Source organism: Rutilus rutilus (assembly GCF_951802725.1).
Source record: "Rutilus rutilus genome assembly, chromosome: 16".
In the NCBI taxonomy this organism is placed as follows: Eukaryota; Metazoa; Chordata; class Actinopteri; order Cypriniformes; family Leuciscidae; genus Rutilus; species Rutilus rutilus.
This window is the reverse complement of record NC_140224.1, coordinates 7,517,802-7,525,542: the sequence shown is the minus strand read 5'-3', so window position 1 is coordinate 7,525,542 and position 7,741 is coordinate 7,517,802.

Here is a 7,741-nt window from a genome sequence, read left to right as displayed (position 1 = left end):
GGATGTGAAGAGAGTTTCAGTATAACAAAAAGTGTTTATAAAACAAGTTGCCTACCCTTTCTTTAATACATCCATCAGGCTTAATACTTCCTTTTCCCCATTGCTTTTCCTTATACTTCAAACATACCTTTTGTGATTGTGGCCAAAGAGTTCAATCGACTCTTTATCAGACCAAACATGTGGCGGTGGCTTATCTAAGTGTGGTGTTGAATTGTGATTCTGACATTTATGTTGAGGTTGCAGGTAAGGTTTCTTCCCTCTATTCAGACCATGCTTGTGCACACTGACCCCTATATCAGCTCAAAACTCAATATTCCCTCAGGCCTTTTTTTTTTTTTTTTTGCAGTCCTATGCTTTGTTTTGAATTCCTAACTACAATGGGTAAATCCAGTCTTGCATTTATTGTCCCTTACAGAGTTTTTGTCTTTTTCTTTTTGGTGTGTTATCTTATCTTTATGCATACAGTCAAACCAAAAATTATTCAGACACCAGATATAATTTTTGATATTTTTTTACTAGTGGGTGCAGGAGGACACTGTAGTTTACTTATGTAAGTGAGGATAGCAAAATAAAGTGGTAAACACTTTACAATAAAGTTCATTAGTTAACATTAGTTAACTACATTAGTTAGCATGAACTAATAATGAACTGCACTTATACAACATTTATTAATCTTTAATTTGTTAATACTTTATTAAAATCGTGTTAACATTAATGCACTGTGAACTAACATGAACAAACAATGAACAGCTTTATTTGTATTATCTAACATTAAGAAAAATGAACAAATACAGTAACTATGTTAACTAATGAACCTTATTGTAAAGTGTTACCAATAAAGTCAACTGTGACATATTATACCCAAAAATTCTTCATACAGTGTAATTTATAAAAAATTATAAAAACCAGTATAGTTTATACAAAAATTATTCAGACACTTTGACCTCACCATGTTTTGCTTAAGTATTTTTTCTTTAATTGCTAATGCGACATTTTTACACCACCGACTGAACAAAATTAAGCATTGCTTGGTAATTGATTGACCTAAATTGGTATTATCTAATTGTGTACTTAAATGTAACATTTAATAGCTATTCAACCTAATTCATTTGTGAGACAGTCTAACAGAAGGATGTCCAAAACCAGAGACATATCAAATGAAATGATTTATTTATTTTTGTATGCACAAGGAGTCTGACAACAGCCGATATGATCCACATGGAGATCTGATCTCACCATCAAGTCCGAGACAGACTAAATCCAGAAGAACTGTGGCAATGTCTCCAAGACGCTTGAAGAAACCTGAGCATAAGATAATTCATTAAATAATAATGCTTTTATTTACTGTAGGTCAAGCAATGGTTAAGCTCAAAGGACAAAGAGCATGAAACACTATGAAAACACACTATGGAAATACGTCAGTGTGCCCTTTGAGGGCATAGCATGTTTAAACAGCCAACGTGTTTGTCAAACGATTATATTATTCATTTATTTGGCTTTGACTATTTGGATATCATAAGAAGGAAATAAGTTTCCTTTTGTTGGGTTCTGGACCAGGAAGAAACTGAAATTGAGGACTTTGTTGTGTTGACCTCATGCTGAGAAATGGCTGTAAATCTTAATAAACAGACACATGAGCTGCATGCTTTCCTCTTTAAACTAATGCTTATCTCAGACTAGATGAATTGGAAGAGGAATACAAGTCAGATAGAGACCATGATCTTGCCAAGTAAGACGTATACTTGCCAAGTACATATTTTGGTGATCCTGGAAAAACATTCCAGTTCAAAAATGTAGTCCTAACCCTATCCTTACCACTAAACTTAACCCCAGTCCATAACTTATCTCTTACATCAGAAGGAAATGACAGAAGCACCTGATCTCACGGCAAAACGTAGGCTACAAATTCTACGAGGTGGCTAATTCGTACAAATTCATACGACCTCACTCGTACGAATTAGTACGATTTTTGCTAAATCGTACATATTTTACGAATTGACCAATTCGTATGAATTCATACGAATGACCAACCCCTGACCCCGCCCCTAAACCGACCCATCACGTGGGTTTAGACAAATCGTACAAATTCGTACGAGTGAGGTCGTACGAATTCGTTCGAATTAGCCACCTTTTTATCATTCGTACGAATTCGTACGAATTGGTCGTGAGATTGGTCGTGTTGGAAGCACCTAACCCTGGTTGTGAGCCTCAATCTGATTGGTTGATTGGAATGTTGTTGGCTACATGCTGTAGGTTACTTGGTGAAATCACGTTCACCAAGATGGATCAAATTCCAATATAATCAGAAAGCTCATATTGGAGCAGAGAGCTGTGGATGTGTTCATATATGTTCTGTCTTCTCCTGCAAGGCTAACTGGATGAGAGGAAGTTATGTGTGATAGCAACTTACTTTCTTTCCTTCCCTTTTTAATTTGTTCTAATTTTTTTTCTTATTTTGTTCTTTCTGACTGAATGAAAGGTTTCCTGTTTTTAATTTTAACATACATAGCACAAAAATTAAATGTGAAATACTTTTTTAAAACATTAGTTTTATATATTTTTCTTGATTATCAAATAAGCGTTAAATGTATATATCTATATTTAAAAGAATTTATATAAGCATTTGATCTCTTGGTATTTGTGCCGTTAACATAAGGTATCCACCAGAGGGCATCACGTGGTAAACAGAAAAGTGGAACGTTTGCATCAAACAAGATCACGTTTTTAGTTGAATTTTATTTTAAACATAAATTATTCATAGCCTAATTGAATTCATAGTTCAAATGAATAATAATAATAATAATAATAACATTTTCAATACTCTTTCTGTTTTTAATTAACAGATTGGCAAAAATTCAGTATTTTTGTTAAATTTCAGATTGCAGGATAATCTAGGCTAATCCAGCTTTGCTGCATATCATTAATATTAAAATAAATAAAATATGTCATGCAGCTATGGAAACATTCTTGTTATCACGACTGTCGGATTCCGTTGAATTAATTATACACACTTCAGTTAAAGACTATCAAGCCACCAAAAAATTCTGACTGGCTGAACTGTTATATGTGTGTCCATTCAATGAAGGGCAAAATTGTTAATTGTACATTATTAGTCCCAAAAGAATATCATATAACTACATTACAAATATGTATGGCATTCATATTATTGTTTAACTGCAACAATATAATGAACCAGGTAAAGGCGAGCTAAAAATGAAGTGTAACATCAATATTCTTGTGTTACAAAGCCTTTTATTTTAGTAATAAAGAAAAAAAGATCAGATCACCAGAACATAACATTATCTATAAATAGCTAGCAGTAAGGATCTATTGATTTTCCTGGTGTGATAGTAACTAAATATTCCAACGGCTCTTATAAATAGAGTATCTCAATCTCCTTCTTGTGTTCTCACTATGACCAATCACCAACAGCCCGGTCTGTTTGAGGATCATATGCAGCTATTGAGAACAAAGTAAGAACATAAGACATTAAAATGAAGGGTTCCTACAACTTCCATGGCTTTTCATGTCAGTCATCATATTTATCTTAGCGTCTTTGGGTTAGTGAAAAATGGAGTAAAATGGCAACCATCGAAACTTCTCCAGTTAGCAGTTGAGTTCTGTGGTTCTATAAATCCCTTAACTATAATCCTGTGTCTGCTGTCAACAATTTCCAAAATACTAATCAAATACTCCATTTTTTTAATCTGTATTGTTGGTTAAAGGTAGGGCAGGCAATTTCGGAAAGGCTAGCAATATAGCGAGCTAGCTTTGAATGCATGAGATCACCCAATCACCTTTGAGTGGTAAAGAACAAGCCAATGTGAGATTTTAATGGCACACGTTCAATATGACATCAGAACTGACTGACGAAATGGGATCCCTATGGAAAGTGTCACAACCTCTGCCCCTTCCCAGCATTCCGTGTACGGCGCCTGGACCACCGTACCTGGTGGGACAGAAGGACAGAATTTTTGGTCCCTGAAAGGAGTGGTGGGAACTTTGGACACACATCCCGGCCGGGGTCTCAGGATTACGTAAGAGTCAGACGGCCCAAATTCCAGGCTGTGTCTATATTATGATAGACTACATAACATTATTATACAAATTATTATTTTCCCTGGTTCAATAGGGTACTCTTGTAAGAAAGTAAAAGGGGGTGGTGTGGCACAATGGATAAGACACATGCCTTTGGTGTGAGAGACCCGGGTTCGAATCCACTGTGAGACACCAATGTGTCCCTGAGCAAGACACTTAACCCCTAGTTGCTCCAGAAGCGTGCGACCTCTGACATATATAGCAATTGTAAGTCGCTTTGGATAAAAGCGTCAGCTAAATAAATAAATGTAAATGTAGATGTAAGTAGCAGTGGCTGGAACAGACTTTATCACCTCCGCTTAAAGGAACACGCAGACTTTTTGGGACTTTAGCTTATTCACCGTATCCCCCAGAGTTAGATGAGTCCATACCCTTTTCATCTCCGAGCGTGCCGTAACTCTGTCTGATGCACCCACCGCTAGCCTAGCTTAGCATAAAGACTGGAGGTAAACGGCTCCAGCTAGCATACTGCTCCCAATAAGTAACAAAATTACGCCAACATTTTCATATTTAAATGTTGTGATTTGTATAGTTACAGCGTGTAGAAATAACAAGGTCACATGAGACACAGCCATCTTCTGTACTGGGAACTATATTACTTATTGGGAGCAGTATGCTAGCTGGAGCCATTTACCTCCAGTCTTTGTGCTAAGCTAGGCTAGCGGTGGGTGCGTCAGACAGAGTTACGGCACGCACGGAGATGAAAAGGGTATGTATGGACTTATCTAACTCTGGGGGATACGGTGAATAAGCTAAAGTCCCCAAAAGTCGGCGTGTTCCTTTAAAAAGATGCCATCTAATCCTGTTTACATGAAATAAGCCTGCTCCCGTGCGGGCAGGTTTGAGCTTACGGACAAGTTGCTACAACAGCAACTCCGGGATGAGCTTCGAAGAACCTAAAAATCCTGGATCATGTCAAATTGTCAACAGTAAAATCCAGATAACGGAGTAATCCACGTATGAAGAACGGCTCCCAGGTGAGAAAAAGTAACGCAAATGTAACAACACATTCCTTTCCATGAAACATTACAAAGTAACACAATTAGTTAGTTTTTTTTGTAAAAGACAACATTGTAACGCATTAAAAGTAACTTTCCCCAACACTGCACGTAGTTCATTTTGAAACGTTTTTGTAACATCAAAGTTCATGGTGAGGACTGTGGGAAAATTTCCACATTTTGCTTTAAGACAATTTAAACAAATATTTAAATTTCTAGACTAAATCTGTTCTTTGCTACCCAGCCAAATTATGAAAATATAAGGGAGTAAATAATCGTCCATAATATTTTGGGTCTCCTCCCCCCCTCCCCCAGCATTTATTTATATATTTATTTTGTTATTGGAACACACAGTACTTGTACAGTTTCCCAGTCAACATTTTTAATGTGTTTACTTCGCCAAGTGTTTTAACTCTTCCAGAAGCATGTCCTGACTTGTCACACACTCCACCTGTAACCCGCTCTTGAGACCTGAGCTCAACCCCTCAGAGGAAACGTCTCGCAGCAGCATGCGATTACAGCTCTGTTGGCAGTTTAACTGAAGTCAATGACAGTCAGCAGCATTAGCCGAATCCTAAACTGACACAGGAAGCCTCACGCACGCCGTTTCCCTACAAGTCAAGTTATATAATCAGATTTTTCCCCTCTCGCCAGAACTCGCCCTGTGTGTCAGAGAAGGATTAGGTCGGGATCAAAGAGCCACATTATACAGGATGTCACTTTTTTTGTGAAGCAACTCTAGGGCTTTATGTAATATTACTTTTACATATTATTTTATTTAGATGTTAAAATACCTGTGCAAATACCTACATACTTATTGTATGTAGATTTTATTTTGCAGATGTTTTGTTGCTTTTTTCATGGTCATGGACCATGTATTAATTTATTAAGACTTATAAAACTGTATAATAAAAAATAATGCGGTTTTATGACCATATTAATTGGTTAATAGTAACACGTAAAATAATTAGAAACATTTGATAGAATAAGAAAAAACAATTACTTGATACCAAGTAAAATCAATAATTTATTCAACAATATTCCATTTTTAAAAAATAAATTAATGAAATACATAAATAAACAAACAACCAACTTTAAAGATAATGACCAGCAAGATCAAAGGCATTTAGACAGCAAGAACCAAATGAACCAGCCATTTGGTTTTCAGCAGCTACCAATAGTTAACAATTTCGCCAATACCACTGAAAAAAAACAAACAAAAAAACAACAACAATAACGACAAAAAACAATCATGGTATCTTATGCATGTGATCATCTATATATTGCTTTGGTAAACTAAATAATTTCTACAATATAATGACTAAACTTTATTATTTTTCTTCAAGTATGAACATTCCTCCTTTATTAGGCAGTTACATCGTTCGTCTGGTTTCGTTTAGGATACATCGGCACCGACCGGGTGTTTTGTCGAGCAAAAACTGTCATTGTCTTTGCAAGTGTAATAAATACTAACACATAAAGCCGCAGTACATTCTTTACCTGTGAAAACAGCCTGTATTATCCTCCCATGAAACATCTACATTAATAATTATTCATTATAGGACACAGCAAATCGTTTTTGCTTTCACAACTATGACAATCTTTGATGTGTAAATAAAGTTACAATCCACTACAGTACATATGTAACTTCTAGCACAACAATGGTGGAATTCATGTATTATATGTACTATATGCGAGTAGTGGTTACATTAGGCCTATTTATTTTTGTTAGATATGGTTTGCCCTGAACTAAGCGTGTTTCTAAGCCCTTCTAATTATAAGTGAATGTGTAGTTTGTCAGTAAAGATTAGCATTATGCTACAACACATGGAAGAGACTAGAAAAATAAAGTGTAAAGGCCCGTTCGCACCAAGGACGATGACTATAACGATAAACATGAAGATATAGTTTGTAAATCCTTGTAAATGTAAAAGAATAGCAGAGTCCACACCAGAACCATGAGAAACGGTCACTTTCACAAATATTTTTTCCAGCTGATGAACGATAAAATTGACAGCCAATCAGAATCCATCCTGCCTTCACGCTGCAAAAGACGCGAGACGCGAACGCAATGGTTAAAGACGTCTGTCTAGCGTGTGTTTAGCGCAGTACAATGAAAAAAACGCGTTCTGTCTGAACCGCCCCTAAAGATCTCGAGCATTTAAAACGGTCGACGACATAACTGCAGCATGCTTATGAATGCTAATATAGTTACTGTTATAGTTATTGTTCTTGGTGTGAAAGGGCCTTAACTGGTAGACTGTAGGCCTAGCTCCTGTAAAACCTTTTCCAACTGGACAGAGCTGGGTCATTCATATTATGCAGTATATATGAAGTCGCCATCATATTTAATATTGGATCAAATATTAAACTCACCATTAAAATAAACCCAATTAATTCGTTTTCTTTAATCACAATAAAAATCTCAATTAAAACTTTACGTAATTTCATGTACTAAATTCTCAAATCAAAAAAAAAAAAATTCAGTTGCTTATTCTTTTTTTTAATCATAATGTTCATTGGGAATGTTGTTTTAATTTGAAATTATTAAGGCCCGTTCACACCATGGACGATAACTATAACAAAGATTTAGTTAAAAAATTTGTTCTAAATATAAAAGAATAGCAGTCCACACCACAACTATA